We start from the raw sequence: 27,039 nt of genomic DNA, 5'->3' as shown, positions 1-27,039 counted from the left end.
TGCTGCAGTGACAATGGGGAAAGCTGTGTTGCTTAAAATCTCTCCATCCTTGATTTGACCCATGGAGGGAATCGGAAATTGGTAAGCCTTGGGCATATTTGTGCAAGATTTAATTACAGGCACCGTTGGACTTAAAGGAATTTACGACAAGAGCTTGTAATTTAAATGAGTGAATAAAAGCGTAAAACTTTCAGTGAAAGTCTTGACTCTTTGTGGAGTACAGGAAATCCTCAACTATCTCTTGAGAACGGTCTTGATGGCTCCCCGTAGTGCTCTATTAAAAAATACAAATATAAAAAAACAACAACACACGCACACACACACACACACACACAAATAAAGTACGTGCTGTGGCAGACTGCAGGCACTTCACTGGAGGAAAAGTAGGACAGAGTTTGATTGACCTTTTTCGGAGCAGAGAACATTGAAGATGGCTGATTTCAAGACCTGCTGGAATAGATTGCCTTATTTTTCTCTGAAAGAGTGTGTGGTTTGTTCTGCTTTGGCTTTTGGTTGATTCATAATTTCCTTTGAACGTTTTGCTAACAAGAATCTAATGACGGTTATCTTTTAGTCACCGTAATATGCAGAGTCAGTCATGAATAGTTACGCTCTTCTTTTGACTCCAAAATACCACTATTTTCGTTTGCGTTACTAAATTAAGTTAAGCATAATGGCATAACTTCTAGTGGATTTGTAATACGCTTTGCTTTTTTAGTACCAGTGTCAAACATTATATAAATATAAACAGTTGTGCTCAAAAGTTTACATACTACTTGATGCTCAAGAAGGACAATCTTAAATTTATCACAACTTGTGTGCTTTTTCTGGGCAAGACAGAGTGAAATGAGGTGCTAGAATCTCGCGTCGCGAAGTGCACAGAAGACCAATGGCATTAAATAATGAATGCAAATAATAATGTATGAAATAATACATTACATTTCAGTTTGTTTTTTCACCAAGTACTATTGTACACCACCAGAACACTTGGGATATACTATACATGTTGCATGGGACTGTTCTGTGATACTTTTGCAGCTTGATGCTGGTCGCTATAACTGGCATTATATGGACAAACATGAGCGGGACATAAAAAAATAAATAAATAAAAAATCTCCTTTTGTGATCCAAATAAGAAAGAAGGGCTTTAAACTTGCAAAAAAAATAAAAAAATAAACCATGTTCTCCGTAAGAACAGTAAGCCAAAAAACTAACCAACCTCAGTAGGGGCTCTACAATCTCTCTGGATCACTGAGGATAAGAAAGATCAACCCTCCTGGTCCCAGTGTACTTAGACTATAAGCTAGCTCAGATGCCGTGTGTGCCGTGTTCTGCCGAATGGAACACAGAGCAGTGACGTACTGTAGACAGAGATGACGTTTCAAATAGAGCTGTTTACAAAAAAAATCAATCACATACGTGGTGTTACGCCTGCAAGGCTCCCAAAGGCATTGCCGTATCTATATGCAAAGTCTACTGAGCATTCCTGATTATCTCTCTGCAGGCAAAAATGGGCAAAGTCATTCTTTTTTTAACTGTACTTCTTGGCAGATGATATTGGATGATGACATTTCTGCCGCTCTGGAACGATGAAATTTCTCATTCAGTTTCACCCTGTTACTTTTTGTAACATTAACATTTGTAAGCCATTTCAGCAGCAGAAGTTTTTTTTTTTTTTTTTTTTTTTTTAAGCACAATAAAGTTTTCATGATAAAATAATTTAGAAAGACAGTTGACCATTTCATTCAGTTGATACCAATTTCTGAAAAAAAAAAAAAAAAACTTAATATTATTTATTTAACGGTATTTATGAAAGTAAATAAAGTTACTATAGTTATGCAGCCAAGCCAACCGTGCATGAATTTATCTTTTTCTTGTCAATATTGTTTGATTAATAGCAGCTACCCTAACAGCTGCATTTACTGCAAGATCTGATTTTTGTATTCTGTTTGTATTCACTTAAAATGTAACTGACCTCACCAAATAGTGCTTTGGACGGTTTTGTGCACAGACGCATCATCACTGAAAGCAGCCTTTGTTTTTCTAACTGGCTTGTGCGTTAGCAAAACCTGTCAGTAGGTTTAGTGCATCATCCATCTCCCGGGTTTAGAAGAATGGTTCACATGAGAATGTGAATTCATTTATGTGTTTCTACATTTCCAGTTGGTAATGTATTTTCTTCACCCTGTAGGTCATGTTTGATGGAGAGGGAATCTGTGAGTATGGATGAGGTGGGAAATAACTATTGCCTTCCTTTCACCTGCAGAGTATCAGGTTCAACCCCACCGCCGTCCGTATGCAACACCCGCGAGCAGACCGACTCCACAGGAAATACGTTTCTTACAGGTTTGGCTGCAAACACCTCACCACATCTATTTTTCCTTTCCTCTCTTCTTGTTATTTATTTATTTGTTTCATTTTTTATGTCTAGCTCTAGAGTCAGCGCAAGGAAAAATTACTTACAGGGGCATTTGGTATTCCAGAGGTGGCAGATATTTGTCTCTTTTTACTTGTTCAAATTAGTGCTTGTCTGTCTCTGTCTCTAAATATCTATATTTGTACAAATTGCTGCACATTTATTTAATATGTAATAATGCAATAACGCAAGTTGAAAGGCATTTGGTTGTGGATAGTAAAACATATCTGCAACATTTATCAAGTACATGCATGTGTTAATCATTATGACACTAATTTAATCCCATACAAACCTAACAGTCTACTACAGAGTCTTCTTATACTCTAATGAGATTTAGTTGACAGTTAGTAGAATGTCTAAAGTGGACTATCGAAATAAAAGTGTAACCTATTAGGATTATTACCACTACTTATACTTCAAATACTACTATTACTACTACTAAGACTGAGATAAATACTATCTAATGGCAGCTTGGTTTGCATATTTTTTTTAAATAGTATTGAAACTGGTTGTCAGTGGGTGTACACTAGGCATCTGATCTTCAATATGGTTCTATTGTCATCCTTTTCTGATTGTTGACTTCTAGCAGGTGAAGAAACGTTTTATGACCAGACAGTTTATTCTATATCTATGCTGCAGACAGATACTATAGAAAGGAAAGTGAAATGGGGCGGTGAAGTAAAGCACAGAAAGCTGCTCGAAGAAAATGCACTAGGACACAATTCATTTTCAGTGAGATGTGCAAGCGGAATGGAGAGCAGCCACATGTTTCATGAGACTGCCCGAATAAGGACGGAGTGCTAAATGCAGAAAACTGTCTTATGCAGTGATCTGCCACTCTTTAAAGAACATTGTTTGAAGATTGGCTCTTTTTATAATAAAGTCACATACTGTGGTTGTTAAAGACGGCATGAAACGGAAGTTGCGACAGTCCTTTCTAACAAGAAAAGAATGCAGGGCGTGATTTGATTTTAACCGTGGGGACTTGATTGGATGATTGAATTGTTGTGGTTTGCTATTGGTGGATCTCATGTGAGTGACAGGTTGCCCCGCCCTTGCGCCAGTAAACACAAGATGTTGCTGCAAGTGGGAAGGGAAGTTATTTAGATTAAAGATTACAAGGCCACATGAATGTGAAAAAAAAAAAGATGTGCACATATAAATCATTAATAATAAATTCTGCAATATTCCATCAGTTTTGATTTCATGGTGACTTTAAACTAAAGGGAACACGAGAACGATATCATAGGTTGGTCCAATATGACATTCCGCCTGGGAGGCACAATGGTCTGACAACAGGGTGACTCTATGCAGTATATTCAGCATGAGTCAGCATTATACTCTGATATATGGCAAACCAAACTTCGGCATTGAGATTCTTGCGATAGCATCAGGAAAAAAATTGTCCTCAGGTGTCATCATGCTGCATCTGCTGTCTACCAGATTTGTTATGCAGGATTAATCATGTTGTTTCTGAATTGCATTTTGATAAAGAGATTCAATGATATCCTAGATCTCTATCTGCCTCTTTGACATCCTTGTCCGCCTCTTTCTGTCCATCACAGTGTATCAGGCTCTCACCTTAAACCGTTCACCTTTCCCAGACTAAACTGAATGCGTTAACCCATGCTCTTATCAAGACCGACTCTGTCTTTGTTTCCAGGGAAGGCTCAGAAAAACAGTGACCTTCAGCCGCCCCTTCATTCTCTGTGCAACTTGCCGGGCCCTCAAGACGCTTGGCTCTGTCATGATGATTTCTTATTCCATTTCGGTAGTTGAAGAGCAATGCTTTATCTCTACCCCGGGTTCATGGTTTATACGAGGCAGCAGTGTCAGAACGGAGGGGGGCCGAGCCCTAATCCAAACAGTAAGCTGTTTAGTCAAAGTATGGTGATGAAACAACGTTCTTCCCAGTCGTTGTAATTTAAAGGGGGGCTTTGGGAACATGGGCAATTTTGTTGTAAATCCGTAGCCGTTTGAGTCTTTGAAGGATTGACAGATACTGTTTTAACTTTTCTATCTCTTCAGAGATTCCTTCATACATAAATACTGGTTTGTTTTTTGGACATTGTAAGGAAGAAGGCAGTTTGCATCGTGTTGGTCAAGGGCTTGTGGGTATTTGCTCTGGGGTCCTGGAAGGTTAATCTGCATTGGCTCAGATGTGGGTCAGACTTGACGAGGCATGAACAGCATGTTGGTTTCTTACTGTTACACACATCAATCATGAAGTTGTTACTTCAGCAATAGCATTTGAATTTGTCTGAAGGCTGCTCAAGGGAAACGCTTTTCCTTTTGGGGTTGCCAAATGTGGCCTGATTGACTGTCATTTAATCCTGTCCCTTTTCTGCACTCAAGCAAACTCTTATTTATCTTCCTTAATGTGATTTAACAAAGTAGGACATGTTCCTGGATCAGCATCCTTTGCTTGTTCTATAACAGTATTTCAATCAATCAATCCATTCCCTGGATTTTACAGGTTGTCTGGCTCCGTATAAACATCTAGGGCAAAGGTTTTTAAAAATGGGGTCTTAAAATGGAGTTTTAGTGGGTTTGTGGAAAAGTACAGCAGAGAAGTATAGTGTATACATAAATAAATACATAAATAAACTTTGATATTTGTGACCCTGGATCACAAAACCAGTCACAAGTCGTACGGGTATATTTGTGGCAATGGCCAACAATGCATTGTATCGGTCAAAATTATCGATTTTTCTTTTATGCCAAAAATCATTAGGATATTAAGTAAAGATCATGATCCATGAAGATATTTAGTAAATTTCCTACTGTAAATATATAAAACATTTATTTTTGTGAATGAATGCAGCACAATCACGAATGGAGAACTTTAAAGGCGACTTTCCTAATGTTTCAATTTTTTAGCACTCTCAGATTCCAGATTTTCCAAATTGTTGTAATTTTTTTTTTTTTATCTAACTTATATATATATAACTCAAGGGTCTCTGTGTGTGTGAATAGGTTAATGGTTGCTTATGTTTAATGCTAAGACTAATCGGTGACCATCCTGAGATCAGGCAAATGTCACTGGTATTTACTCTGTAAAAAGGAATCATGAGAGCGACTAAGACCGTGACCCTGCAGGAAGGGAACATGAGAAGGAGAGAAAGCAGAAGCTGGAGGAAGAGAAATCTCTGTGATTGATGAACAAACACTGAGACTGTTTGCTCCTTCCATCCAGCTCAAGGGAAACAGAGAGGCAAGCCAGAATCTGAGCCAAGATCCGTCACTTCAGTGAGGTTTGAGCCACTACAGCAGGAGCGCACAGACTGCGGTTTTTATTTAATTATGAATCGCAGAATACCACAATTTGGGCAAAATCGAAAATTGTATCTGTTTGTTTTCCTCCCTTGTGCAAACCCAGAGCATGTGCTTGCCAAGAATAAGGTTAATTAGGGTAACCTAGTGATGTGTAGCATCAATAAAATACAATTTCAGTCCTTCTACTTTAAAATTTCAATAGTACTTTCCATTTTTGTATAACTGTGTGAAATTTACAAGCAATTTCTGAGTGAAAGTTTCTCCCCCCATTTTATGTTAGTATTGTTTGGTTTCACTTTATTTTGATGGTCCCTTTAACACATTCTGTTGACTAAGTAACGTTGCACCTACATGTCTACTAACTCTCATTAGAGTATTAGTAGACTTGGTGGGGTTAGGGTTAGAATAAGTTGATGTACTTGCAAAGTTACTTACAGTCATCACAATAAAGAGTTGCAGATATTAAGCAGACAGTCTAATGAGAGTTAGTTAAAGGTAGGGTAGGTAATCCTGTTCAGAAACTTTTTTTTTTATACTGGGTGAAATGGTCCTTCCATCCTGATAGTAGTCAATACATTATGTGTTTAGAAAAAGGAATGAAAAAAATCAGACCTCTGTAGCAGCTGCAGGACAGTAAAAACTCTGACCAATCACTGCCATTCGGTGCGAATGTAAAGAACCAATCAGATGCCTTCATGTCTCGTGCCCGCCCCGAGCCCCACTGCGCGCTGCCCTGCGTGCACTCATCACATGTCACCGTTCCCGGAAATATTCAGCTCAAAGCACCTGCATATGCAGTCAGCGAAGGCAAACAAGGCAAAAACTACTTCCTCGGACCCTGCCCGCACTCTTGAACGACCTCCTCTGCTTCGCCCTCAACCCCGGACCTGTCCTCGAACCGACGATGCGGTACTTGTCTCCGGACTCGGAGTGTACGTTAGTCTTCATTAGAGTCAACAATGTTTTCATCATGGAAACTCTTACATGCAAAACACCGTATATGTTATGAATCTTACACGAAATTCATCTTCATCACAGTGTAACTGATGGTAATGGAAAAACGTGTATCAATGCAACCTGTTTTTAGTTTTGCCTTATAAATATAGCTCGTTACCGAATGAAACTTTACCATTATCGATATGCTAGCTTGATAGTGAGTACTAAAAGAAATCTTATTTGTTTATATTCATAGTGATAAAGTTAGGTATTTTATTACATGTGATTCTGACATGATGTCACTGTATGTACTGCGCTCCTTCCTCTCCACTCATCTCAGGTAATAAATGCGTCTTGTTCCAGCCTGAGCGTTTGGCGTCGCGCGTTCATGTGTTTTGGGGGCGTGGCTTTGGAAGGAGCTCAGAAGGGAGGGGGTGGGAGTGAATGGAAATAATGAGCTGTGTTTATTGCAGATTAAAAGGTCTACAGTCACTCGATTTTTATATTTTCTTTTTCAGAGTACTTACATTTTAATTATGTATTGGTATATAAAGACAGTTTAAACAAATTTGGAATGTTTTTTTTTTAGAAAAATGATTACCTACCCTACCTTTAACATGCAGTTGCAAAGTTACTTATAGTCAACAGAAAGTTTAAATGGGAATAAAGTGTTAAAAAATAAAGTGTTAAATAAAGTGTTACCCACTGTTTTATTTTAATCTGATTGGTCAATCATGATATTCTGTGGTAAAAATAAGAACTGCTAAAATGTATGTTGTATCTTTGTTGTTGTAAGAGGAAGATAATCCTGTTGTACTGGCTTGTGAAACGAGGTCAAATTGAGTAAGCAAGTATATTTATATTTTTATGAAATTCAGCTTTGTCGTAGATCAGACAGATGACACATCACCAGATGACACGCTTCAAATGAACAGTTGATTTTCTGATGAAATCCAGCACACTACTGAAACACTTCTTGCGTATATGTTACATTTAGAATATCACATCATATACGTAAGGAAATTCCATTACCTTCTGAAACATGTACTGTATATACACATCGCATATTTAATTTTCATTGAAATTCCTGACCTATTGGACTGGGAAATGACTTAATCAGGGGAAATGCTTTTTCCTCTTAATGAAATGAAGATAGGATTTGGCATGCATGGATATAACCTCAAATTTTCTGTGACACTCAGCAGTGGATGAAATATTAATTTCAAAGAGGTAGGAAAGGGCTCTGGTGAAAAGCACAATTAGAAAGTAATACTTATTCGTACTGACAACCTGTGTTTAAAATGAGTCAAAGGCTTCACTTAGGCCTTAGTCATGTTTAAATAATGTGGTCAGTATTAGTAATGCCCAATTCTGTGATATCTATTCCTGCAAAGTTTAGCTCCAACCCTGATTAAACACAACTGAACCAGCTAATTGAGGAGCATTTAAAGTCAGGTTTGTTGGATTAGGGTTTGATCTGAACTCTGCAGGAACAGGATTGGGAATCCCTGATCTAGACCGATGCAGTGGTACGAATATTTTTCTCTATTTTCCATTGCCAGATAATTACACGATTTCCATGGATTAATGCAATTCTAAATAGTCTTATTAAGTCAAATAATGGTATTACTGTTATTTCAGCATCTCGAATGCATTCACAAAATTGTCATGCTTAAAAAAAAAACAGTTTTTTTTTTTTTTTTTTTCAGCAGTCATTCACACTCAAATTTGACATCAGTCTCATGATATCAGACACAATTTCTGACGGCTCTGCTAGCTAGAGGGCTCTTTGTGATGGACAAGTGTAAGACAATTTGTGGGGCGGCACTGAGTGATATCAGTCAAACTATCAGCTGTCTTCCCACTTTCGAATGCAGCTTCAAACAGTCAACTGTCTTCCATGAACATGTAGCTCAGCTGGCAAAGCATTGCTCTAGGTCTAGGAACTAGTGTCCTTTTCACATTTTTGTTTTGTTGTGCTGTGTTTTGACGTAAACTTAGTCACTATTTTTTGTAACACTTTATTTTAATGTGACGTAGTTACACGTTACTACATGTACTTACTATAGTAATAACAGTAAATTATGCGTAGTTATTTAATGCTACTCAGTACTTATTTCAGTAAGTAAAATGTAACTACGTCACCATTGGATATATTTGTTCAAGTCATATTCATTTATTATTGTCAAAATCGGCACATAAGTTTAGTGATGGAAATTTTATTTGGCAAGAAAGTGTGAAATTAAACGTGACTTAAACGTATTGACTGGCATGAACTTCAAGTTCACTTGTACATTGATTTTGTGCAGATGTAAATTGTAATATTATATATATGTTGTGTATACTGTATTTAATTAATCTCATATGTGTAAGATGCATTTGAGTGAGCAAGTTTTCATACACTGCTGTTCAATACATGTTTAGTAGGTTTGAAATGTCTTAAATTTAATAGAACTGTTTTTTATATTTTACTGTATTTTAAAATGTAATTTATGCTCCTGAAATTTCAGCATCATTACTCTAGTCTTGAGTGTCACATGACCCTTCAGAAATCATTCTAATATGCTGATTTGTTGTTCAAGAAAAAAATATGAATAATATTTAAATAATTTTGTGGAAACCATATTTTTTTTATGATTATTTTATGAACAACGTTCAAAAGAACATAATTTATTTGAAATATATATATATTTTGTAACAATGTAAAAGGCTTAACTGTCACATTTGATCAATTTAATGCATCCTTACTGAACAAAAGTATATTAATTTCTTTAAAGAAAAAAAGTCTTACTGGCCCCAAACTTTTGAATGGTAGTATATGCATATACCTGTATATATATATATATATATATATATATATATATATATATAAAAAATATATATATATAATATAGATATATTAGTATATAATAAAGATTATTTGAAATCGTTAAACACTTTTTTTTTAATATATATATATTTTTTTCTTTTATCTTTTTTTTAAAATCTTTTTTTCACCATAAAAAAAACGGTGTTTTGTTACGGTGTAACATTTTGTTAATTTTTTTTATTAATGCCTGGTCATAGGTTTGTTTCCCAGGGAACCCCCACATAATAGCTAATTCATGTAAATATATTCAAATAAATATTTAGTATGAATGCTATTCCAGGGTCAAGAGGGATTGAAGGTAATTGTTTCAGCTCACATATAGGCCCGAGATGAGTTTATGTATCAGTCTTTTCTCTGACAGAAAATCTATTCATAGAGAACCTCTCAGCATGGCTTGACAACATTCAGTTATGGATGAGAGAGAACATGTATTGATGATATTGATGTGACTCTTTGGGCCCTTTTGTCTGAAAGGAGCATCTCTGATGTTTTGAAGTTGCTTCATTGATTTTGTTTAGTGGCTTGTGGCCGAGACTCTCTCCTTGTCACCCCTTCTTTCCTCTTTACTTCCTCTTTTTTTTTTATTGTTTTCTCACAACAACCACTTCAAGTTTTTGATCATCCAACAGTCATCCTTTTTAGCTCTTTTCCATGCTATCTCCTCTGTCATTCAGAAAGGGTGAAACCAGAACAAAAGGGGAAGATAAGAGTCCCCAAGACAGTGGGACACTGTAATATGTCTAGGGGAGAATAGTCAGAGCCCATCTCTGAGGGCCATTAGATTCCCCATTCCCCCCAAGTCCTGCAGTCTCCGTAAACTAATAGTCATTCACCTGGTTGACAGGAAATCTTTCCCCTGGTGCCAATGCTAGATGGCTGGGTTGTGTTTAAGGTTACAAAGCCTCGGAGGAGACCATCGGTTCTGTGTGCCTACTCTAGCATTCCCCTGAGCCTTGGGGCTTCACAGGCGACCCAGACTGATGAATGCAGCCAAAGTGGTAAGAGAGATGTGTTGTACAAATGTCTGTCGGTCTGAAAGGATATATTGCGGCTGGAAAGGAGAGTTGATCTGGAGAACGATTACCGCTATCGGCCTCACACAGCTCAACCACAGACTGCTGGATGTATTTTGCACACAAGAAAAAAAAAAAAAAATCATAATGATTTTTAAAAATAAAGTACAAATATGTATGTTCTATCTATCTATCTATCTATCTATCTATCTATCTATCTATCTATCTATCTATCTATCTATCTATCTATCTATCTATCTATCTATCTATCTATCTATCTATCTGTCTGTCTGTCTGTCTGTCTGTCTATCTATCTATCTATCTATCTATCTATCTGTCTGTCTATCTATCTATCTATCTATCTATCTATCTGTCTATCTGTCTATCTATCTATCTATCTATCTATCTATCTGTCTGTCTGTCTGTCTGTCTGTCTTTTTTTCGGTCCATCCATCCATCCATCCATCCATCCATCCATTCATCCACTATTCAAGCGTCTAAGCATAAAGGTTCTGAATAAAGGACTGACTGGTATCTATCTATCTATCTATCTATCTATCTATCTGTCTGTCTGTCTGTCTGTCTGTCTTTTTTTCGGTCAATCCATCCATCCATCCATCCATCCATCCATTCATCCATCCTTCCATCCACTATTAAAGCGTCTAAGCATAAAGGTTCTGAATAAAGGACTGACTGGTATCTATCTATCTATCTATCTATCTATCTATCTATCTATCTATCTATCTATCTATCTATCTATCTATCTATCTATCTATCTATCTATCTTTCTTTCTTTCTATCTATCTATCTATCTATCTATCTATCTATCTATCTATCTATCTATCTATCTATCTATCTATCTATCTATCTATCTATCTATCTATCTATCTATCTATCTATCTATCTATCTATCTATCTATCTATCTATCTATCTATCTATCTATCTATCTATCTATCTATCTATCTATCATCTCTGTCTGTCCGTCCGTCCGTCCATCCGTCCTCCAGACTTACGCATACACTTATGGATAGAGTGCAACGTATGTTTGGCAATGTCATGCTGAGATTAATACAAATGCAGCATATGTGGCAGTATGCAGACACACAGAAACTTTCTTTCTATTTTACAGACGAGTGCTCAAACATTTTCTGTCCCCTGCTGTAGCGGTGGCATTTTCTGCACGGTTCTGGTACTTCAGCCAGTTTGTTTCTGTCTGGATGTTGTTTCATTGTGTGGGTTTCACTTCGTCCCAGGAAATCCCATGAATATATTTAAAACTTCCTCTACAGCCTGAACACATCAGCTATCCAAATGGAACGGTTCTGTGACAGACATTCACCAAAAAAATAAAAAAAATAAAAAAAATAATTATTACCAATTACAGCTTGTTGGACCTGAAAATAAATACAAGAAATTGATCATGTAAAAGACTGAAAGGGATCAAAGCCATGCAGAGATATTCATAAACAGTATGAGGACAGAACAAGTGGATAATGTCACTGCACACACAGCATCCACAGAAAGAAAAGAGGAAGGAGAGATATCATGTCACGGCATGTGACAGCAGCACGACACAGCGCAGAACCGCATGCTGGAGAACAGAAATCAACCGTGGAGAGAGAATAATGCAAACACATCACATGAAATGGTGTTCCCAATTATTCAATTTCCATAATGTGACATTTACAACTAAAACAGAATATTTAGAGATAAATACTTTAGGGTGAGACTTTATTTTAATAGTCTGGGTCTGAATGAATTGAGAGAATTGGTGAATAACTAACAATAATACTAATTTAGCTGGCAGGCTTGCTTGAAAGTTTTGATTTTGATTTATTTATTTATTTTAAATACTTAAAATTTCTCTCTTCATGGATAGAGAGAACAGATAGCATTAGAACACTAGACCTCTACAAATACAAATATATATTGTAGTTTTGTACAATGATAAAAGATTGCCAAGTGAAACATGTTAGGCTATGAGATTATTAACTGATATTATATCACTCTGCGTGCAGCCTTGGTTACGTCAGAAAAGTTGTTTCAAAAGCTGAGAATGCACTTTGACACTTTTGCTTTTTTAACAAAACATGATAAATCGTGCACAAAAGGAACAGGGATGTTTATTAAAAAAAACTAAATTGGGTCAATTTTTATGTCATGTTGTCTTTTCACATTGCAAGATGCATTTCTTATGTGTCTTTTTTACTGCCTCGTTGTTGTTGTTTTTTAAATATTATAATTTGTTGTTGTCTATATTCTTCTTCCAAGCCACCTCTGCATTGGCAAAGGATTTATCTTCTTCCTACTTTCCTTTGCTGTTCTTTCTCTCAATGGAAATGCAATAACGTGCGTTTTTCATTGTCTGCAAATCCTTGGGAAAAAAAATGCAGAGTATGAGAACAAGAGAAAGATTTAAAAATAGGGTGGAAAGATTATTTTTTATAGTTGTGGAGCATGTTTGACGCTCAGTTGAAGTGTTTATCTCTGGACTGGTATTACACTAAAGACATCAAAAGTCAAATTATAGCTAGTTTGCAGATGTGTTGAAGCACGATTGTTCATGCTACTGCCATGTATTAGTGTGTGTACGAGTAGCTGCTGGAAACGCGCAGGGAGGATGGAGACAAATCAATATAAACGATGGGGAGAAGTGGCTATCATTCAGGGGGGAAACAGGTGCAATATCTCTCTCAGATAGGAGCCCATCCATCACAGCCAGACTTTAATTTGAGATGTTTAGGCCCCCTTCTGCTGATTGTCTCACAGCAAGTGTGTGTGTGTGTGTGGCAGGTGGAGAGTGACAGTGAGGGGTTACATGTTCAAAATAAAACATAAAAGCTTGAGAACGGTTGGAGTTCTGACATGGGAGGAAAAAAAGACTCGTGAAACACGTGAAAGTGATGGAAGTGAGAGAAAACACAGTGGCTCTGTTCCAATTCCTAGTGCACTGCCTTGGAAGCATACAAACTGTAATGGACTGATTTAATGCTGTACATACACAGCAGTTCTTCTCACAAAGTGCACAGCTGTGGACATGTAGCTAAGTAACTAAGCAATACCCTAATAAGATTTACATTTGTCTGTTGTTTCTCTTATGCTCACCAAAACTGCACTTACTTGAAATATATACGGAAAAAATACGGTATAATAGAAATATTGTGAAATATTATTACAATTTAATTTTTTTTTTTATATAAATTAAAATGTAATTTATTTCCTGTGATGCAAAGCTGAATTTTCAATATCATTCACAGCATCATTACTCCAGTCTTCAGTGTCGCACGATCCTTCAGAAATCGTAGAATAAATGTAGAATATATATTTTTTTGTTTTATTTTTAGGCATTAAGTGTTACATGTATGGTGTTTCTGAGTTCTGTTTTTGTCTTTGATCATATGTTTTCCCGCCACTCCTTTGTTTCCATGGTTTCTGTCATTAGTTCATTTGTATCACCTGTTCTGCCCTCGTTAGTCTTGTCAGCTGTGTCTTGTTCCCTGATGAGTTTTCCTGTGTATTTAAGCCCTGTGTTTCCTTCAGTGTTTGTCGGTTCTCGTTAATGTATAGTGTGTGTTCTGCCCGTTGTTCCTGTGTTTTGAGATCTTTTGAATTAAACTCCTTGTATTGAAGAGCTCTGTCGTCTTCACCTTCCTCCTGCACTACACTACCGTAACAGAAGAACCGACCCAAAACAGATCGACTAACATGGACCTAGCAGCGGGATGGAAGATTTTACGGCCATGGCTAATCCTGGTACCCAGGGTGGCCGCCTTAACATCGCCGGTGAGTTACCAGCCAAGGAGGCGGCCACACCTAGTTCTTATCCCCAGGGTGGCCGCCTTCCCACCACCTGAGATTCTCCACGCCTGCCCGCCAGAGCCAGAGCCCGTCGCCTGCCCGCCAGAGCCAGAGCCCGTCGCCTGCCCGCCAGAGCCAGAGCCCGTCGCCTGCCCGCCAGAGCCAGAGCCCGTCGCCTGCCCGCCAGAGCCAGAGCCCGTCGCCTGCCCGCCAGAGCCAGAGCCCGTCGCCTGCCCGCCAGAGCCGGAGCCCGTCGCCTGCCCGCCAGAGCCAGAGCCCGTCGCCTGCCTGCTAGAGCCAGAGCCTGTTGCCTGCCCGCTAGTGTCTGTGAACGTCGAGACAGAGCCTTCATCTCCGCTGGTCCCGTCCAGCATAGTGCTTCCATCTCCGCTGGTCCCGTCCAGCATAGTGACTTCTTCTCCGCTGGTCCCGTCCAGCATAGTGACTTCTTCTCCGCTGGTCCCGTCCAGCATAGTGACTTCATCTCCGCTGGTCCCGTCCAGCATAGTGCATTCTTCTCCGCTGGTCCCGTCCAGCACAGTGCCTTCATCTCCGCTGGTCCCGTCCAGCATAGGGCATTCTTCTCCGCTGGTCCCGTCCAGCACAGTGCCTTCATCTCCGCTGGTCCCGTCCAGCATAGGGCATTCTTCTCCGCTGGTTCCGTCCAGCACAGTGTCTTCATCTCCGCTGGTCCCGTCCAGCACAAAGCCTTCTCCGTTGGTCCCGTCCAGCACAGATTCTTCACCGCTGGTCCCGTCCAGCACAAAGCCTTCACCGCTGGTCCCGTCCAGCACAGATCCTTCACCGCTGGTCCCGTCCAGCATAGAGACTTCTTCGCCGCTGTTACTGCACAGCTCCGAGCCCTCTTCGCCGCTGTTCCTGCACAGCTCCGAGCGCTCTTCGCCGCAGTTACTGCACAGCTCCGAGCCCTCCTCGCCGCTGTTCCTGCACAGCTCCGAGCCCTCTTCGCCGCTGTTACTGCACAGCTCCGAGCCCTCTTCGCCGCTGTTACTGCACAGCTCCGAGCCCTCTTCGCCGCTGTTACTGCGCAGCTCCGAGCCCTCTTCGCCGCTGTTCCTGCACAGCTCAGAGCCCTCATCGCTGCCCTGCACCGAGCCCTCTTTGACACCCGGGACTTTGCCCAAGTATTTTTTGGGGGGGGGCCATATACCTCTGTCCTGGCATTCTGAAAAAGATTCCCCGCCATGGCCGCCCGAGGGGGTTTCCCCGCCATGGCCGCCCGAGGGGGTTTCCCCGCCATGGCCGCCCGAAGGGGTTTCCCCGCCGTGGTCACACCCACAGCCTGCTCCGCCGTGGTCACACCCACAGCCTGCTCCGCCATGTCCACGCCCACAGCCTGCTCCACGCCCACAGCCTGCTCCACGCCCACAGCCTGCTCCACGCCCACAGCCTGCTCCACGCCCACAGCCTGCTCCACGCCCACAGCCTGCTCCACGCCCACAGCCTGCTCCACGCCCACAGCCTGCTCCACGCCCACAGCCTGCTCCACGCCCACAGCCTGCTCCACGCCCACAGTCTGCTCCACGCCCACAGCCTGCTCCGCCCTGGAGGCTTCCCACTGTGTCTCCCTTGCCTGGTCTCCCCTGTCAGCCTCCAGGGCGCCCACCCTCCCACCCCTTTGGATGTTATAGGCGCGAGGACGCGCCTTTGGGGAAGGGGGGAGTAATGTTACATGTATGGTGTTTCTGAGTTCTGTTTTTGTCTTTGATCATATGTTTTCCCGCCACTCCTTTGTTTCCATGGTTTCTGTCATTAGTTCATTTGTATCACCTGTTCTGCCCTCGTTAGTCTTGTCAGCTGTGTCTTGTTCCCTGATGAGTTTTCCTGTGTATTTAAGCCCTGTGTTTCCTTCAGTGTTTGTCGGTTCTCGTTAATGTATAGTGTGTGTTCTGCCCGTTGTTCCTGTGTTTTGAGATCTTTTGAATTAAACTCCTTGTATTGAAGAGCTCTGTCGTCTTCACCTTCCTCCTGCACTACACTACCGTAACATTAAGTTTATATTTAACATTTATTTTACTCCATCTGCCATATATTTTCGTAGCTTGTTGCAAAGCATTATGAGATTACCTTCTTTTTGAAGGACATATGGAATGCTGCCTTTGAATTTGGCTGAAAGAAAGCATTTATAATGCCAGCTATGTAGGAAGCTCGGTAGCTTTTGAAACCGAGGTAGTGAATGTTTTGTTGTTGCTTCAACCTTGAAACGCCTCAAAATGATTTTTATTCCGTTTTCTTTATTCACTTATTTCGGGCTGCTATATGTTGCATTTTGCATTGTAAGTTGCAGATTGTGCATTGTTGGTGCATACATTTCATAACTTTCAGAATAGCAGTAACTGTCATGGCAGCTATGGATATATCTGTAACCGTACCAAGGTGACATCTCAATTGTGCGCGAGTAGACGCATGTACACGAACGCACATACTCAAGCGGCTCTGCCTGTGATAAAACAGTGTAGAAATGAGTCCCTTTATTGAAGCTTTAAACTACATATGGCCCAAGGTGAAGGGAGTCCAAATAATCTCAATTATTGATCGGCGTTGGGCAGAGGGCTCTCCGCAGGAGTGTTTTGCAGCAGTGAGTGTTGATGCCAGGCATATCCGGATGAGTGATCTGGTCGGATCTCTCGCTCTGGATAAAAATGATAATGGATACTCAGATACACAGACACACACACCCAAGTTCAATACCAGGAGCTATCATCACTGCGGACACGAGCAGCTGCTCTGTCTTCCCATTAAAATTACATGGGAGAAAAGAAAAGAGCAGAGACAGGAAAGCAAGAAGTAAGCTCTTAGAAAGCGAGAACGAGATTAAAATAACCACAGCAAAGAAAGAAAGAACTAAAAGGCGTAGTTCACCTAAAACTGAAAATTCTGTCACCTTAATGTTGTTCCCTGTATGGCTTTCTTTTTTTCAACACTTTCCGGTTGCGCTTTTTCCATGCAGCTACAATAAATGGTGACTGGAGCTTTCAAGCATCAAAAAAGCACTATGAAATATCGTAAAATATAACCATATGTATATTTTAAGTCTTATTGAGTCAAGTAGAATTGAAATATGTAGAATTTTGTGATTAAAAAGACCAAAAGTCACAATTAACTGACAGTCTTCCTGTCCAGTGGCCTGCTATCCATGGCAACAAGAATATTAAGTGGATTAATGAATCATTCAGACTGGATTCTCATTCTGAACCAAATCTACTGATTATTTGAATCATTAAAATTAATAAAGTTTTATTAAACTAATAAAATAGGCCAAAACGGAGGTCATTTGGAGTTCGTTTTGGGAGTTCGAAATAGCTTTGCCAAAGCGAAGTTCGCTCCAGCTGGTAAACACCTTTGAACTACCATTGGTCCGTGGCGATTACGTAATTATTAATTTTGGCGGTTCAGGTCTCTCGTTCAGTCCGTGGCGGTCAGACTTTCACCAGTAAAAACATGAACACACCGAAAAGTTGTAATTCTAAATGAATAAGACACTGGCACTTGTTTTTACATGTTTAATACTGTAAAGCTGCTTGTTTTAACCTGTTAGCGTTCCTGCAAATTCTGCCAAAAACACCTAAAAAAGGCCTACCCAAATTAAATTGCATGCTGTTCTTGAACCATTTGGAGTATATGCATGGTATTGGTCTCTTTTGAAAGGGGACACTTTGAGGTTTGTTCCCAAACAGTCAGAATCACTGTAAGTCTCACTGGTATTGAGTAATAGAACTTTGAACACACTAAAAAAGAGGGAAAAAATTTCCGCCTAACTTTTTTTTTGTAAAAAGATGCCTGCAGATAACTATAGCTGGGAGGTATTAGCTGGAAAACACAGTGGGATCACAGCATGAAGCCTTACCAAGCCCAATTTAAATGTTGATAACAAAACCTAAGCTAATGAGTGTTTTACACAGGTTTATCTAAGTTTATGTCTAGGCGCTCCCCAAAAAAGGCCACTTGGAGACTCCAAATGACACTTTGTAACCACAGACACATAACATGCTGCTATTCTTGAATGCTTTACTGTACAGGCAAAATTTTGGGCTCTAATGAAAGGTTACACTTAGAGCTATTCTATTCCTTATTCAGATTCACTGTAAATAATTGTTGACACATAGTAACTGAAGCATAAACACATTATATTGTTTTTTTGCCATTCTTGAAACTGAAATTTGTGCAAATAACAATACAAAACAAGTGTTATGGTATTAAAATATTATTTAATATTAGTATTTTATACACTACATATATATCAAACTATTAACAAATTTATGATTAGGTTTTTCTTTGGTTATTGAACCTCTCTAGGAAGGTGAAGGATAGGGTTCCTCTTTGATGTCCATCATATGGCTTTCTGCTGACTCTTCTTCATCCAGTTCAATGTCAGATGTTTTTCTGTGATATAAAAAAAGCAAAAAAAACAAACAAATAATTTATATCTTTTATGTATTGTGTACTATTTTATATATACACACACACACACACACACACACACACCCCCGTGCATAAAGACAAACAGGGACATAAACAGCGATTCACGCACCCTCATAACAATAACAAGAGCGCTAAAAGCACCAAACACACACAAACAAACACGGACAAACACAAATCCGTGGATAAAGACACACAGGCACATAAACAAACTGATAAATGTCCAACACAACAGTAACATGAGCGCTCAATGCACACATAACGTTACGCTTGAGGACAAGCAGCTTAGCCATCACCAGTTAGCATTGGCCATCTCAAAACAGTGAAACACAAACATAAGATACTCAGAAAAACACGTAATATATGTTATATTGTATAATAACACACTTACTTGTCAAAAGAGACGATTTCCCATCAAAATAGCCTTCCAAAGTCATTTGCTATAGCGAGCGCAGCTTTGCGCACGAGCGCACGATCGACAACAAACATTGCGCAACGTCATTGCTGACCCTGTTTGAATCCTTCCCATAAAAATTGCATATCAATGTCTTCAGGAGATCATTGGCTATTCAAAACGTCAATCATTTCTAACATTGCTCCAATTGGAGTAGCCAAATGTCCGTCAAAGCGAAAGGATGGACCGTGTCCCTAATGCGCTCTGACTGGCTCAAGCTGGAGGAAAACCCCCCCTTAAACTCCGTGATTCGCTGAAATCCGCTGTCACTCAAAAGTTCAGGGGTCAGCGGCCATTTTGAAGTCAAAATAGCTGTAATATTGACATGTAATTTGAAGATTTACCATAGTATGTTCGATAGTTTTGAGAGCTCTGTCGGCTAACTTGGAATGCTACTATTCACAGTAAGTGGATGTTTATTGATATATAAATGTGTTATGGACTAAATACTTCGCTAAATTGATTGTATGGAGCCTTTACAGTGTAACTAAACCATTGTTGTTGCAATGTAATGGATCAGTGGACGAACAGAAGGCTTTTTAGGCAAGTGTCTTCCACTTCCTGTTTGTTTATTTGGCTGTTGGTGGTCTGACAAAGACACAGATTGTACCCGCTGTGTTTATTGTATCCTAAAATGGCTTATATCGTTAGAATCACAAGAATCTCAGCTTTCCATAGATATGCGACTTGTAAAAATTTTTTTTTTTTTTTTTTTGTCTTTCATAAAGTTAACCCTTCAAATCACCCTATATCCCGCGGACGACCCGTCGGAACACTATCTGCAGCACATTGTATAAAGTGTGATATAAATAAACGTGACGTGTCTTTACTGGAGTGCCGAATTGCAGAGCTTGCAACATCAGATGCTTTCTTAACGGCTGTCGTTATAGTTTTGTGTTTATTGTGTTATTGAGAGGAAAGCGTGAAACACATATTCATCTAAACACGTCGGTATGTTCGCTAACTTGTGACATGTAACTTCGAACTTCTTTTTACCCCTAAACGAAGAACGAAAAAGCTATATTGACTAGCCGTCAAAATTTTCAGTGAATAACGAGTTAAATTTCTCTTTTCCAGTCACCTATTGTGTGGAATCTGAAAACAGAACGCTTTTATGATGCCTTTTTTTAAGCTTGAAAGCTTCAGTGCACATTTAATGCAATTTCATGGAAAAGAACATAGAAAACCTTCACATTTTCTCTTTTGTGTTCTGCAGAAGAAAGTCATACGCGTTTGAAACAACATTAGGGTGAGTAAATGATGACAGAGCTGTCATTTTTGGATGAACTATTCCTTGAAATGTCTAAGGCCTTGTTGACTTTGGCATTATAAGGGTTCAGCTGGCCCGTCGCATCTCTCTGCCACCCATTCAGTCTCCAGGATATCTGAAGGCCCTCGTCAATCACACAATAAGTACACGGGATTACCATGGATCTTTCCTGCAGCCTACGGCTCCGTGCACCACACCAGAGAGGATATCCTCTTCTGTACAGCACTGCCCAGTCATTCACTCCCTCAGTGCTCTTTCACTGCATCAGCGATGGCTTTCTTTAAAGGGAGAGCTTATTCAGCTGCATTATGCATTGAGATCACTTTAAGAGAGAACTCGAGATAAGCGGCTCAGGTTTGTGTGAATGAAAAGAGCCATTGGGCTGGTTGAAATGAGGAACTTGATGCTTTGGAGTGTCAAGGGAGTGTAAAATGTGTAAAGGACGTGTTGTGAATTATGTCTCTGGGCCATATCATACACTTTGGCAGTATTTTATTTTCTCTGAAGTCCACTTATAATGTTAAAGGTTTCTTGCCGCAGAAAAAGTTGACCATTTTTTAAATATTATCAGATTTTCAAAATGTGAGAGACCACAAACATGACAATAAAAAAAAATCATAGATTTAACAGTTTTGTTTCTATAGTGTGTGACCAAGACAGCACAGCACACACAAACAGATTCCATTCACAAACAACCAGAGTCCCGACTGTGACTGTCTTGCGGTCAAAAGTGACTTTAGAGTAAACGAACATGGCGGATGACGGGCACGAAGAAGTGACGATAATAGTTTTTGGAATGCTTTTTACAGAAAATTTTAGGGGAAAAAAGAAAAAGGTTTGGATGATGTCGTTTTGTATGCTTCCGTCTTGCTTTCTGATATCGTTTCGTTCCACGTGACAATCTACAGAGTGCGTTCGAGTTTGTCCGCAGAGTTCTACATTTTTACCATGTTGGATATTTAAGATTTGAGATTGGTGCGGCTCAGACATTCTTCCAAGCAGATTCGATCACTCTTAACACACATCACACCACAAGAAAATCTGATAGATAATCTGTAGAACTATCAAGATAATCGGGACTTTACCAAGGATTGAATGGGGAGAATTGGGCCCAAAATTGGCCCGGTTATCTTGTAGTGTGTGTGTGTAATCAAAAGGTGATTAGCTTTATTTTGATTGTTAATGTAGACATTAGTGTTTATATCCCATTTTATCTCAGTATTTCTGTGATCATTTGGATACTTGTAACATAAATAATGAAACTGTCTCTTTGAAAAGACGTTTGCGAAGCTGTTTCATACCTTAACATGACAACTGCTCACTCTGGCTCAGCAGTAGCGAGAACACAGATTTGAATGTTTCTGTATGATTTTGTCAAAAGGTTTAATACAAACAGACGAATCGTTTTCATTTAGGAATAAGATCGCATGGGTGTTTAAATCGAGATAGCAATCTTTCACTGATTAATTGTGCAGCTCTACTCTGTTTATGTGCTTTTTGAATGACCCCTTTTGCAGTGTTTTTTTTTCATAATTGTCTGGTTGGACTGGGAACAGAGCATGTCTACATAGTGCATTGAATTCATTAATTTAATTTAAAAGAGGAAGTAAAACCCTTTGTTCCATGATATGGTGTTTAATTTGGTCATTTTATGGAGATGGATAGGCTGGGGGTTTTATGGGAATGGTATAGGGGCACGTTCAAGGTTAATCTGAATGTGTAGGTCTATAGCACGCACACACACACACACACACTCAAATATATCAGTGTTTCCAGCTGTTATTGACCCTTGTGTTCACGTCCCTGGACCAGTTCCACTTTATGTCATCATTTTCTCTCAATTCCAATTGAATTCTGATGAGAGGGACATAGGGACATGTCAAATCTTACACTCCTCCCGATCCCCTCCGTCTCAGGGTTCCCATCTGCTTTGAGCTGATTAGACCTCATTTAGCTCACCCTCAAAGCCGTCTCTCCCTCAGAGCTGTCTCTCTCTCCATCAGTGCTGATTGTCTCTCTCTGTGAGCTGTCCGTCTCTGGTGTTACCAACTGGTCAAAAGAGGATTCCTCATTAAACCCAATGCTAGTGCATCTGCTATATCGCTCTGGGGAATCGGACTCTTGTTGGGACGTGGCTTTGTTTTCACCAGAAGCTCAGATCACTAGGAGCTCTGCTTCCTCTACTGTCTGCTCTGATCTCTGTCACAAAAGCAAACCCAAGACCTGCCAGCTCTGAGTTTCTAAAGTACGTTCAGGAGGGATCTCTGGATTGTCCCTGCCTACTGATTTCAGACACTGATTGAAGCCTGGTGTTCCCTGTCTTTGTAAAGGTTGGCTTGATCTAGGGAAAAGATAGGATGTGTTTCGGCTTCATCTGTGAGTTAAATTCTGTCCACTGACTGTTGTGCATTCATCTTTTATTCTTTCTTTTTTGTCCTAGAGCGTCCCACAAATCCGTGCAACCTTTAACAGATGGACGGGATCAGCTTTTTTTTAACATGGGACTGCAATTGCAATGCCGCAACAGATCAAATGAAAATAGGTGGATAATACAGTTAGAGATGGGCCGATATTGTGTCGTATTCCTGGCACATCACATCCTCTGATTTATGACAGCTAGAGGCAGAGTCTGGATGAATTTAAGTGGATGTCACAGCTCACCTCCTATTATTTTTAACATTGTTTTCTACTTTGTGGTTTATTCTAGGAATGCTGATTCTGAATTTTACTATCCAGAAGGGATTACTCCACACCTCCCCCAACACACACACACATAACAGCTGCCACAATATGGTTGTACAAACAACCACTGAACATTATATAAATGTTTTCTCGAAGGGAAAACTTACCACCAGAGTGTGATTCTACTACAGTATATTTGGTTACACATGCCATAATGAGTAACTCTGAAAGTCATGAAATGCTTTCAAAACACATTTATAACATGAATTGTGGATTTGATCTTTATATTAAACCTGCAGATGCATTCTTTTTTGCATTTCATTTCAATGCAATGTGCAATGCAAGAAATGCAATTTGTAAGTGTCTGAAGTGTTTCCTACAAGCAAATATGTTAGTCTGAAAAGGGCTGTTTTGCAACCTATTTCCTTATAAATTATATTGTCAGTATACCAATTTGTTTTGAATTACAACATTTTATAAAAATCTGAATGAACTCAACAAGAGAAAAACCTGATGCTCATGTCCTCCAGCATGATTTGAAATGATCGAAAGACCATTTTGTGCTTCAGTGGAAGTAAGAACATCTGGTCTTTTGTATTAATGAATTCACTTGGCTAATTTCACAATTTCTTTTATAATTATCAAACCCCAAGACTTTACTTATTTCTAGGTTTAAATGGCAAAAAATTATATTGAGATATTTCCAAAATTTTAATTATTATTCCTCTTTTCTTGACACGCTATTATAAAAGTCAAGTTGTGCATTTTCAGCTATCACATAAGTCTTGCATTTGTTTATCCAAATCAGCATAGCACATCTACCTCCTAAAAACAAAGAAATACAGTAGAGTGCATGTTTTTTTTGTTTTTTTTTGTGATTCATATATTCCGCTTGAGGTCTAATCCCTCTCGCATGTCACAAAGTCCATAATCTCTGTGAGATTAAATTAATATGTACATAAACACCAGTGCTTTGTACATGAATATCTCTATTAATAGAATGCCAATGATGTGTGAGATTTAGCAAGTGCATTATGTGGATTAAGTATCATACTCATAATTCACAACACGCTGAAACTGTCCATTGCATTGCTGTTTCATCTGGGAACAAACTGTCAGTAGAGCCACTTGAGATATCCAGCGCTGCAAGTAATGTGTCTGTGTTTTCTAGTCCCTCAGAAGCACTTGAAGCAGGACCTTGATGTTGCCCAAATGTCTCTTGGCAGAGCTCTTTTTGAGAGCTCAGTGTTTCACTACTTTGTGGCAGTAAGAAACGAAGCACACATCTGCTTTTATATGTAAATCTCGCCTCACACGCATAATTGAAGCTCACACACACTCCATGTACGAGTGTTTGCACTGGTGGGTTGCAATCAGGATTACCGCTCCAATCTCTGCAAACATCAAGCCAGTTTTCACCTGACTGAAGAGTCAGCAAAACAACCTTCCCTCAGCCTCCACAGTCAAACTCTCATGCCTTTCCAAAATCGAGGGCAAAACTGTTCTAAGGGTGCAGGGATTAATCATGAGCATGTTTCCTTCTGGACTCTTAGCACTGAAAGTATTGCAGCTTACATGGCTGTAGGATTGAGGATAAACGCTCATAATTGAGGATGCTGACAGGTCAGTGATTTATCAGGGGCTTGAGAGGAACGCAACACTTACACCAAGAGTTATGAGCTCTCCGCGCTCCCTAACTGTTCATTACTGACCTGGTAAGAAAGTCCACATCAGCAAAACACACTCACACATTCAGGAGATTTGTGCACAGAAAATGCCCTACCTTAATTGAGTCCTTTTCCACCGGCCAAAATGATAGATTGATGCTGGAAACCAGTAAAATCCAAAACGCTTCACAAACTCTCTTCCTTCATCTGTCCTCAGCCTCTTTTCAATCCTCGTTTCACCTTGCCTTCCTTGTTTTAGTTCCTTGTTTTCTCATTTACTCTCTCTCTCTCTCAGGAGTCTATCGTTCTTTTTCATCCTGTAGGCTACAGTACAGAAGCGGAGACAGATGCGCGTGCCGCCAGTGAGGAAAGAAATAAGGTTGAACGAGCGCACGCGCGCGCGAGAGAGAGAGTGCTGAAGTGTACGTCCCTGCGGGTTTAGAATAAACAGAGCGCTCGCGAGTGTGTGTGAGAGAGAGTGACAGTGAGTGAACTGGTCGGAGAGGAAAAGACCGAGCGGAATGAGGGAGCGCTTTGCTGACTGGCTCGCGGCTCTGCGGTCCGTGGCGCGCGTGATTGGAGAGAGTGCGACCCCTGTCAGGTCTCCGGAGTGAGGGATCTTCATCAACTACATTAGAGAGATGGAGCCTCCCCTCTATCCCTCCCTTCACTCCTCCTCCCTCCCTTCCGTCAGTCCCGCAGAGAAGCAACGATCTGTGTGGTCATTGCAGGAATATGCTAATCCCGGTCTCGGCGTCTCACGGGAACGGTTTTGTTTAGTTTATTTTTTTTTATTTTTTTTACCAAACTAATACACTTGCAGATGTCCTGTGTTAGTCTGGTTTGACCCTCTCTCTCTCTCTCTCTCTCTCTCTCTCTCTCTCTCTCTCTCTCTCTCTCTCTCTCTCTCTCTCTCTCTCTCTCTCACACACATTTCGGAGCAGAATAAAGTTGTTTTCAAACACAGTGGAAGTAAGAATATTGATTGATTTGAATTACTGTATGGAAGATGTTGTCATTTGAAGGTATCTGGTGTTGTAATGGGGCTTTGTGTTCTGTATTTGAAGATGTTTTTTTGGGTGTAATTTGTTCAAATTCCAAACTCCAAAATAGTTTGAGCCACGAATCCTACCCCTAAACCTAACCATAACCATTTCTTAAAACTACCTAGGCAACAATTATAAAGAAAAACAACAGACAGACGAGTATAATCACAATAATTTATTTATCGTTCCTAATAACCATAATATACTAACCTTACAACACAACATCGATTCACAAAATACATCAATTTTATTAGCTTGATGTAATCCAAACCTTCAGAATCCATATATTATTTGCAAGAAAAAGATAAAAACTCAGCCCTTTATCCAGTAATCGTCATCTTGACCGTAAACGTCAAACCCCGCGCTTGTTATGAATTCAAATTCAAAAATTGCGCCCTCAAGGTTACTATGGTTACGGCAATATCAAACGCTCATTGGCTCTCGCCTCGCCTGCTTCGTCACAGATTGCGTCATGCACATTCACATTTGAAATGAAGCGCGCAGCCCTCAGAGCAAACCGAACTACCGAACCGAAGACGGATTAACATTTTCATGGATTTGAATTAATAACTTAAATTCTGCTCTGTTACCTCATACAAAACCACTGCCAGAGAGGACTGCGACACATCGTCACGTGAACAACTTTTGGTACCGATTTTGACATTTTCTCAATAAATAAATTATTGTGGATTTTGTCTGTCTGTTGTTTTTCTTTATAATTGTAGCCTACGTAACTTAGTTTTAAGAAATGGTTATGATTAGATTGGGGTAGGATTAGCAAACGTCCCGGGTTAATGGTACGTGTAAGATTCACGTTTGAGGGTACGTGTAAGATTCACGTTTGAGGGTAACGTTACATGTGTATGCTTCACGTTTGAGGACGTGTAAGATTCACGTTTGAGGGTACGTGTAAGATTCACGTTTGAGGGTACGTGTAAGATTCACGTTTGAGGGCGTTAAACTGTGACATCTACACTTTTTCCAAAGGGGACCAACGTGATTATTTCACGTCTTGTCGTGATACCGGGTTGATATATACTGACACACATTCACACTGAACAAAATTATATATTGTTTTTGCCTCTATTTTTCATGAGCTGAACTCAAAGATCTAAGACTTTTTCTATGTACACAAAAGGCCTATTTCTCTCAAATATTGTTCACAAATCTG

The 27,039-nt window shown here is 39.7% G+C and overlaps 1 protein-coding gene across 1 annotated transcript in view; it reads right to left on the bottom strand.

Moving 5' to 3' along the window:
* cdh12b (cadherin 12b) overlaps nt 1-25,452 on the bottom strand; it is a 140,923-nt gene extending 115,471 nt beyond the window's left edge. Inside the window, exon 1 of the mRNA XM_084433726.1 lies at nt 24,939-25,452. The gene's annotated coding sequence lies outside the window, so the exon portion shown is untranslated. The remainder of the gene's footprint in view (nt 1-24,938) is intronic.
* Between the last annotated feature and the right edge of the window lie 1,587 nt (nt 25,453-27,039).

This window comes from Rutilus rutilus, assembly GCF_951802725.1.
Source record: "Rutilus rutilus genome assembly, chromosome: 16".
In the NCBI taxonomy this organism is placed as follows: domain Eukaryota; kingdom Metazoa; phylum Chordata; class Actinopteri; order Cypriniformes; family Leuciscidae; genus Rutilus; species Rutilus rutilus.
Note: the sequence above shows the minus strand (reverse complement) of the source record. Positions and strands in the feature narration are given on the sequence as shown.